Source organism: Scyliorhinus canicula, chromosome 4, assembly GCF_902713615.1.
Source record: "Scyliorhinus canicula chromosome 4, sScyCan1.1, whole genome shotgun sequence".
Classification (NCBI taxonomy): domain Eukaryota; kingdom Metazoa; phylum Chordata; class Chondrichthyes; order Carcharhiniformes; family Scyliorhinidae; genus Scyliorhinus; species Scyliorhinus canicula.
Window position 1 is genome coordinate 24,026,816 of NC_052149.1, and position 10,743 is coordinate 24,037,558.

Genomic DNA, 10,743 nt, shown 5'->3' on the forward strand with positions numbered 1-10,743 from the left:
AATAGAAGATAACACTTGCCAAATCTAGAAGAATTCTTTTGGAGGTGACAGGCCTTGTGATTGGGCGAAATATAGTGTAAATGAACTGCTAACAGGCTTTGACAAGATACCACACAGGAGATTTAGAAAAGATTAAAGGGTATGAAATTAAGAGGGAAGCTAATTTTAATTAAGGGCCGAAATGCTGCGGATGCTTGAATCCGAAACAAAACAGAATGCTGGAAAAACGCACTTATGGCAGCAACTGTAGGGAGGGAAAACAGTTAACATGTCAAGACCATTGGACTCTGAGGCATGAGAACATGACGTATAATGATAATCGATTAGAACTACTGTTCATGGAGAGGATAAACACTAATATTGACTCCTTTGACCAATGCCCCTATTTAGAATGGAAACTGATTGTATAAACCTTGTTTAAGTTAAAACAAATGACATTGACATACTGCAGCGCCATCGTCCGTAAGAGGATGTAATTACAGCAGTTATACAGGCAATTTCAATTATGAATGAGCACCGGGAATACATAACAGAAATATTTAATAAAAACAGAATTCATGAAGTAAAATGGGACTGAAATGTATCTACATGGGTTGGTCCAATTATCCTCTATTCCCTGTCTCCTGTCCTACTCCATGATGGTCCTGGAATGCAAAGTTAACCCCGGCTTCTTTTCTCTATTGCAAACAGTCTTCTAATGCTTTTCTCCCTTGTCTCCTCCACCCTCCCCTCCAACTATAATTGTGAGGAGCTGATGAACGTATTTGTTATTATAATTGAGACCATTGATCAGCCACCTTAACTCTGTCCCTTCCACTAGACCATCGGACAAAACTTCCTCTAAAGATCCTCTCAGCCCTGTTGCCCTAGCCCTGAACTTGCATCATAATGTCACATTTATGGAATAGTGTAAGACAAAGATTGTTGTACAATAATTATACCTAAATGCAAGTGTTTCCAAGGTAAGTGATGCCAAGCCCACAAACGATATCAATACTGTACCATATTCAATAAAACTACTTGAATTTTTATTAACTACTTCTATTTCAATTTTGGTAGAAATTTCATTTTATTTTTCCCTAAGATCCTAACAATGCAGTCCAACTTTGCATGAGGATATGCATTGCAACAATGACGATGAGTGAATCACAACATTTTTCCTAATTCCCTGTGGGACAAAATGTCACCACTTGGTAATTTCAGATAGCTAACCATGCTACCGAATGACCAATTTGAATTGGTAACTGAGATGAGTTATGCTACAATACTTTATGTAGCACATCTTTAAAAAAAAATGAATACTTAAAGCCAATACTGTCTCCAGAATATAATGTGTAATGTAGAGAGGCAGAAGAGAAGCCAGATGTTGAATTAGGGAGTTTACACGTAACTCATTTTAATCTATTTGCTTCATGCTGTTTTAAAACCTGCACCAAGTGATGAGTGGTGTCATCGAAATAACATGGTAAGAAAATTTGCAATGTTCACAACAAAATGAACAGCTTTCCTGTAAGTGGTCTACTGAAGCACAATGTCTCATTAACTGACCTTCCCCAAATAACGTTTTTATTGAAGATTAGTGGTGATTCATAAATTAAATTCCAGTAGGGGAGCTATAACGATCTGCTTTTCAGATTTTGCTATAAATCCAAAAACTCAATCCTAATGACATCCACTCAGTCATAGCCAACATTGCTTGGTGTTCCTTATTCATTTCATGATATTCAGAAAGAGGAATGTTTAATAAGATTAACATTCTGAAACATTATTTTGTCCTTGTACTTTCAAAAGTATTTGTTCAAAATTCTATCATAATTGCCAAATTGTTTCACATCCTTATCATTTTCCTCATAAAAATGTGAGTTATTTGCTGGGAGTTATAATGCATGTGTGTGTGGCTGTTTTATGAGCTGTTAGAAATTTGTTTGTGTTTCTCAAGATGTTTTATGTAAAGAGACAGGAGTCCTGGTTGGTGGTATTCAAATAATTTAGTTGGTGCACACTAGCTTTCAAAATGTGTACAGAAAGGGTGATTTGGTTGAGGTATTTGATATGCAGGCTTGTAATTTAGGATTGAATGTTCACCATGCCAGAGAGAGCCTGCCTGTTGCAGCGAAAGTTACGTTTGCGCCTGGAAATCGAAAGTCCAGTTACTGGGCACGACGCCTACCATTTTTGCAGGGGTGAGGAAAGGCTCTGGCAGGGATTTGTGCATTCCCATATAAGTTAGCAGCTGCCTTCATTCAAGTTGGATTTTGGTCTCAAGTGCCCAAAATGCAATGTGACCTGGTAGGAGCAGTTCTGAACTTTGTGCATTTCTTTGGATAGCCAGGGTACATCTTTGGAGAGGTGCTGGTACCCCTGTGGAATTTACTTCAACTTATCTTAGTCGCCCCAGAATTGTCAAAAACTCAATTCTAATTGTATTCCTTTACCCAAGGTTGTAGGAGAGTGGGTCTGCTAGATTTGTGGGGCAGTTTTTCTTTGATTCTGCTGATCCGCCTGCCAGGAAGAACTTTGTGCTTTAGAAGGGCTTATTGCACTTTTTGCAATGGAAGTTGTAAGATGGGCATAGCGCCCTCGCACATGGATGCTGAAGAAGTCTGTCAATGTGAGTATTCAGAGGCCAGAGAGAGAGAGCAGAAGGTTGGAGAAAGAGGCACACCTGGAAGGTGGATGAGCAGGATTAAGGAGGAGAACCAGGTATCGCCCGGTGGGGGAGTGTATAGATCTAGGATATTATACCTCAATATGATGGAGAACCAGTGTCAGAGACTAAGCTGTGAGGTGGCGATGGACATGGTCCAGCAACAACTCGAGTCGCACTCGATTGACACCTCCCTCTCCAGCCCTACCAGTTGCTGTAAAGGTAACTGTCCCTCTCAATCTTTACATGTCAGGTTTTTTCCAGGAGTCAGCAGGAGACCTGCCTAGTATATCCCAGTCAGCGGCAGATAGCTACATTCGGGCTGTAACTAATGCCCTTAGGAACCTAGATAATGATACCCTTTGGGACCATTCAAACTGAGGCAGGCAAACCTGCATCAGGAGTCCTGTTGTGAGAAGGAGTATAATCAGTATAATCGAGTAGGTCATTGGCATTTTGAAAATGTGCTTCGATCGCTCAGGTGGAAGCCTGCAGTTTGCTTCCACAAATAGCAATGGGGTGCAGCATGCTTCACAACATTGCACAGTGTGGAGGCTTGGATATCAATGATGACAAGCCCTCTTATAAACCCTTGTGCCTTTAAACCAAGTACCAAAGCCGCCACTTTGTCCATATTTAAACCATGCCCGCAATGCTGAGAGTGACATAGTTAAGACTTTACAACCTCTATACAGTGATAGGATTGTATGGTAACAAACATGTAGATGTGGCATGTTGCGCAGCATGAGCCCACTTTGCAACAACAGCTCTTTCGAAAACTTGCACATCATCCATTCTGGCCCATGTTGCAGCTTCTGGCGGGGCACCATATGTATCATTCCACATTTATATTAAACCACTGCTTCCCTCCCAAAGTACATCTCCTACCACCCAGAATGTAAACGGTGCCAAAGTAGTGGCGCATACATGGTATGTCAATCTGCGATGCGTATACCTAGACCAATGCGTGACAGTGCCATGCAGATCAGTTCCTTGCACTCAACACGCATGTTTGAGATGCATCTTCAGCCCAGCATCTATTTGTGGAGTCTGATCATTGAGCCTCCCCTAAAGTCAAGTTTGGATGGCCAATGAAAGATACAAGGAGATCGCTGTCCTGGAGCATTTGACCTCTGGATTCTTATGTGATAGACCAGAGAAGGAAGAAGCCCTCCAGTGCCTCACAAATATTGTCATACCATTGCCCCTGATGACATCACCTCAAGATGGACGTCAGCATGCACTTTCTTTATCATGGTAAGAATGCCTTTTATAATGTATTCAAAAAGTGCTCAAATGTGATACATACAATCAGAAAAGTATACCCATTACTGACAAAGCTAGTGGAGTAGAACGTAGCTGCTAGACTACATCTGCGGCAGGCGGTGAGGGATCCAACGGGAGGGAGAATTATACCTGACCTCATCCTCACCAACCTGCCTGCTGCAGATGCATCCATCTGTGGCAGTATCGGTAAGAGTGATCACTGCACAGTCTTTGTGGAGACAAAATTTCATTTTCACATTGAGGATACGCCCCATCATGTTGTGTGGCTCCACCACCGTGCTAAATGGGATAGACTTTGAACAGATTTAGCAACTCAACTGGGCATCTGAAGTGCTGTGAGCCTTCAGCAGTAGCACACAATCTGTACTCAGCCACAATCTGTAATCTCATGGCCCGGCTTATCTCCCACTCTGCCATTACCACTGAGCCAGGCGATTAACTGTGACTCAATGAAGAGTGCAGGAGGGCATGCCAAGAGCAGCACTAGACATACCTAAATATGAGGTGCCAACTTGGCAAAGCTACAACACTACTTGCGTGCCAATCACATAAGCAGCAAGTGATGGATAAGAGCTAAGCGATTACACAAACAATGGATCAGATCTACGCTCACTGCCGCATCCAGCTGTGGTGGACAATTAAACAACTCACTGGAGGAAAAGGCTCAGCAAATATCTCCATCCTTAAGCCCAACACCATTAGTGCAAAAGATAAGGCAAATTAATTTGCTACAATCTTCAGCCAGATTTTCAGGAGTGGATGATTCACCTCGACATATTCCAGAGGCCCCGAGTATCATGGATACCTGTCTCCATCCAATTTTATTCACTCTATAATGTCAAGAAATGGCTGAAAGCACTGGAGACGAAGGCTATGAACCCCGAGAATATTCCAGCAATATTAATGAAGACTTGTGCTCCATACCTGCCACGTCCCTAGCCAAGCTGTCCCAATACAGCTACAACACTGGCATCTACTGGGCAATGTGGAAGTAAGCAGGATAAATCAAACCAGGCCAATTACCACCCCATCAATCTACTCTTAATCATCAGTAAAGTGGTGGTAGGGGTCATCAGCAGTGAAATCAAGCAGCACTTGCTTAGCAATAGCCTGATTACTGACGCTCAGTTTTGGTTCCTCCAGGCCCAATCAGCTCCTGATCACATTACAACCTTGGTTCAAACATGAACAAAAGAGCTGAACACTAGAGGTGAGGTGAGAGTGACTGCCCTTGATATCAAAGCCGCATTTGATTGCGTATGGCATCAACGAACCCAAGCGAGAATTAGTGGGATCATAAGGTCGGAACTGGGGGAAGTTCGCTAACGATTGCATATGTTCAGAACCATTTGTGACTCCTCATGGTCTGACGCACTCCACATCCAAATGCAGCAAGACCTGGACAATATCTAGGCTTACCCTAATAAGTGGCAGGTAACATTCGCACCACCCAAGTGCCAGGCAATGACCATCTCCAACAAGAGAGAGTCTAACGTCACCCCTTGACATTCATTAGCATTACCATTGCTGAATCCCACACTATCAACATCCTGGATGTTGCTATTAACTAAACATTGAACTGGACTAGCCATATAAATACTGGGGCTACAAGAGCAAGTCAGGAGCCTAAAAATCCTGTGGCAAGTAACTCACTTCCTGATCCCCCCCCCCACCCCCCCCCCCCCCCCCCCCCCCCCCCCCCGCCGCCCCTCACACACACACACACACACACACACACACATCGCCACCAAAGGCCTGTGTGAAATCTACAAACCTCAAGCCAGGAGTGTTATGGAATATTCTCCACTTGCCTGGATGAGTGCAGCTCCAACAACACTCGAGAAGATCGATGCCATCCAGGCCAAAGCAGCTCACTAGGTTGCCATCCCTTCCACAAACATTGACCCCCCCCTCCCGCCATTGATGCAGAGTAGCAGCAGTGTGTACTCTAAAAGATGCACTGCAAGACTCACCAAGGCTCATGAGACAGCAGTTCCAAGCCCATGACAATTAGCATCTAGAAGCACAACGGTAACAGATACATGGGAGCACCACCACCTGGATGTTCCCTCCAAGCCTCTCGCCATTCTGACTTAGAAATATATCACTGTTCCTTCACTGGAATTCTGGAACTCTGTCCCTAACAACACTGGGTGTATCTACACTAAAGGACTGCAATAATTCAAAAAGCCATCTTACCACCACCTTCTCAAGGACAGTTTGGAAGGGGCAATAAATGCTGGCCTAGCCAGCGAAGGTCACATCCCTTGAAGAAAGAAAAACAAAATCTCATGTGATTGAGCCCTCAAGACATTGTGGAACTCATGTCAGTGCCTTGATTTGGAGACCTAGAGCTTCCACTGCCTGAGTGAACTGAACTAAAGTTCCATCTGCTTATTTCCAAATATCATGCTCCAAAAGGTGACTCCTAAATCCACTGGAATATCATCAAGACTTCCTCCCCTCCTCCGAAGGGTACTGTGCACAGACCCGTGAAAGCTCAACTGTGTGGGTGTATCCTGGATGGATGGCAAAGGGACAAGTGGATGGGATAATGAGCATGACACTATATCAATCATGGGGGGCACGGTAGCACAGTGGTTAGCACAGTTGCTTCACAGCTCCAGGATCCAAGGTTCGATTCCTGGCTTGAGTCACTGAATGAAACCCGTGTCTGCGAGGGTTTCCTCCAGGTGCTCCGGTTTCCTCCCACAGTCCAAAGATGATGTGGAGATGCCGGCGTTGGACTGGGGTGAGCACAGTAAGAAATCTTACAACACCAGGTTAAAGTCTAACAGGTTTATTTCTAATCACTAGCTTTCGGAGCACAGCTCTTTCCTCAGGTGAATGAAAAGGTGGGTTCCAGAAACACTTCAGCAGTCAAAGGCATTTAGCCTCTGATCTTCGGGTAAGCGTTCTCCAAGTCGGCCTTCAGGACGCGCGACAATGCAGAATCGCTGGCAGATACTTATAGCCAAGTTCCGCACACATGAATATGGCCTCAACCGGGGCCTTAGATTCATGTCGCATCACATTCACCCCCCACCATCTGGCTTGGGATTGCAAAATCCTACCAACTGTCCTGGCTTGAGACAATTCACACCTCTTTAACCTGGGATTATCCCTCTCTCCAGTTGCTCTATCTGGACCTGTAAAGACTTAATTACCTGCAAAGACTCACATTCAAAGTATTGTCTTGCATCATTGACTTTGTCTATATATATGTTTCTGGAAACCACTTCTTCATTCACCTAAGGAAGGAGCTGTGCTCCAAAAGCTAGTGATTCGAAACAAACCTGTTGGACTTTAACCTGGTGTTGTAAGATAACCTGGTATTGTAAGACTTCTTATTGAGTCCAAAGATGTGCAGGTTAGGTGGATTGGCCACGGATAATTTCCCTTAGTGCCCAAAAAGGTTAGGTGGAGTTTCTGGGTTATGGGGATAAGGTGGGGGTGTGGGCTTAGGTAGGGTGCTCTTTCCAAGGGCCGGTGCAGACTCGATGGCCCGATTGGCCTCCTTCTGCACTGTAAATTCTATGATTCTATGATCCATTGAGTCTTGACAGCTAACTGCATGACTACAGAATATCTATACCAGGTAGCGATGGCAAGACGGCTCCATCTCCATCGCTGTGGTTTGTGAATCTGTTCCATGTTTCAGTACAATACGCATTGAACGGGTAGCACCAATAGAGAAAACCCTTTTTTATTAGTGCACCTTCACACCCACACTGCTTTTTCTTTTGGGGATGAGTGAGGGAAGTGGTGGAAGAATTCCAAAGCTTTTTATCAGCCCATTCAACGGGCTGTTAAAAAGCTTTGGCCAAAATGGCCTGGCATTGGATTCTAACCTGGAGCTTCAGGTCCAACAGTAGGAGCGCTACCACTGTGTTAGGAAAATATAGGTAGTTTTGTTAACATTAGAAAAAAAATACAGTTTTACGTGGGTTTAATATAATGTTTCTGTGCCTGGAAAGGTAAAACCCATTGTTAGATTCATGCTGGACAAAGGTGTGTGGGGGTTGGTTTCAGTTCCAACTGTGAGTCTGTTGTGCTTAGAGAGGGTTACAGCATGAAGACTAAATAGAACAAGCAGGGGCTGCTCAGCAACTGGAGGTCCTTGTAAGGTCTTAGCTGAATTTGTTGACAGTTGGAGACACGACATCTGGGGAGTGAACAGCTTACAACTCTGCCAGGAGAAGCTGGATAGGACAAGAGAATTGCAAAGATGCAGGTTTTCTAAGGAACAAGATACAGTTCAGATAACCAGGGAATTGGGACAAAAAGAATGTGCAACACAACTGAAGCTAAGTGAACAAAGACCAGGGTATTATTCTGAAGAATTCAAGGAAGAGTAAACCAAGTGTTCTGAGTTAGAGTCAATTACAGAAATTAGATTTAAAGTGGAACAGCAGACTTCAGAGGTAAATGAAATGTGTGATGCCATTTGGATACAGTCTGGGAATTGAGAGTTAAAGCAATTGTGAACAGTCAGTTCAGCAGTCAAGACAAAAAATCCACAGAGAGTTGGTGTAAAATCTTGGACTGGATTCACTGTTAAAAGTGTAGCAGAAGCTTTGTTCAGAAGTGCCCTTTGGAAAACCTGGACTGGATTTTGGAATGCAAACCACAAAGAGATCGCATAATTCTGAGAGAAGATTTTAAAGCCTGTTTTTGGGAATGGAGTTTGGAAACACTCATGTGACATAATTTGAGGGGGATTCTGAGGAGAAAACCACAGACACTAACTTAGGTTCAGAGCACATTATATCCAACTTTTTACGTGTGATCATTAAAAAAAATTCTTGTTACTATTCAGCGGCCCTGTGACTCTGTTCCTTCAGGTTTTATTAAAAAAGTAAAAGTTACGGTCTTTTGAACCAGAGTTACATTCTGGGAAGATCCCATCCAGTTATAACATCAACTGTGCCACAAGACCTCCTGGGGAAATCCATGATGGCAATCCATTCTAGAATCATAGAATGGTTACAGTACAGAAGGAGGACATTCGGCCCATCAAGTCTGCACCGACTCTCTGAAAGAGCACCCTAAGAGAAGAGAGCACAGAATATGAGGGAGAGACAGATTGGAGGTGGCCCTCCGTTTATCCCTGAACTGACAGCCTCAGAAATGGAGGGCTAGACATCTGTATAATCTCTGTGTGCTTGGTCTTGAGTAAAGGAAAGTTGGAAGCCTCCCAGAAGCCTAGTGACAGCATTAAATATCAAACCACCATAAGGCATATAACATTTGCGTTGACTTAATATCAGCTGCTAGTATAATATGATCATCTGTGTAATAACTACTTAAAACATTCTTACCTTTACAGCTCTAATGCACATCATTGATCTCCCACAGGACCTTCAACCTTCATGCAGGAGATGGTGGAAGAAGACAATGATAACTCCTCAGAGGAGGACACTCACTCTGAGGGTGCACCATTCCTGCACCCATGCAGATTATGCACCAGCTTAGATACTGACCCTTCAGTGGGATCGTTAAAGAAGATAGTTGATGTTTCACCTGATGACTCACACTACACAAATCGGCAAGCGCAGATCGTGGAGACAGGCATCAGTGAAACGCTTACACCTGAGGACAGGTATGATATTCCAAGCCCTGCTCATCTCCACCTTTGATGAAGGTTCCCACAATCAGTGGTGCACAAATGTGTAATACAGATGACTGACTGATGGCTTATTTGCCAGGACAGGCAAATATGCCTACAATGCCATTGATAATACCAGTCAGAGTGATGGGCGTTGCAGCTGAAGCTGGTTTCCTACAGATGCAGAGGGTCATTGACTGCTCAATTGGCAAGCAAGTTATCCCTAGCAGATATCTGGAAGGAGCCAGAGGCAAAGAAGTTGAGGCCGGTGGAGACTTTGACAGCCACTGCGATAACATGGCCCACCAGTCCATGGCCCAGCAAATCTTTTCACAGAAAGCTGCAAATGTCTTTACCACCTTGCATGACACCAGGATTCAAAATACAAGAGAGAACAAGACAATGAGGATAGAAAGGGTGGTTGGGAGAGAAGGAGGCCTCCCATGACAAGAGAAAGTGGGGTTATGGCAACTAGCAACATTGCTCACTGTTACGAAGCACACTGATGTTATCTGCAACGATATCCCAACTTGGAACACTGGTTTGTGGGGGCTTTATAGCTTTGTTTTGCTTTGGTGTGAGGAAACAAGTTAAATCTCTGTGGTAATGAACAGTCCAGTCGTTGCTAAACAATTATTAAAAACTATTTATTAAAGAAAAGACAAATATACTGAATATATATATATACTGCATATATACTGTATACTGCATGCAATTAAGATGTAGGAATTACTAAACAAGCACACATGACTGAAGGAATGAAATGTTAATTGTTGTTGGATACTTGACGACCCAGTGTAGAGTTTCTTGTTTCTTTAATATCCTTTAATGGGGGATTTATCATCAAGGAGCCCCTGATAACCAAAAATATAGCTTCCATAAATCAAAAAGAATCCCTCAAGAAAATCATAGTGGTTAGCACAGTTGCTTCACAGCTCCAGGTTCAATTCCCAGTTTGGGTCACTGTCTGTGTGGAGTCTGCACGTTCTCTCCGTGTCTGCGTGGGTTTCCTCCGGGTGCTCCGGTTTCCTCCCACAGCCCAAAGATGTGCAGGTTAGGTGGATTGGCCATGATAAATTGACCTTAGTGTCCAAAAAAGGTTAGCTGGGGTTACTGGGTTACGGGGATAGGGTGGAGGTGTGGGTTTAATTAGGGTGCTCTTTCCAAGGGTCGGTGCAGACTCGATGTGCCTAATGGCCTC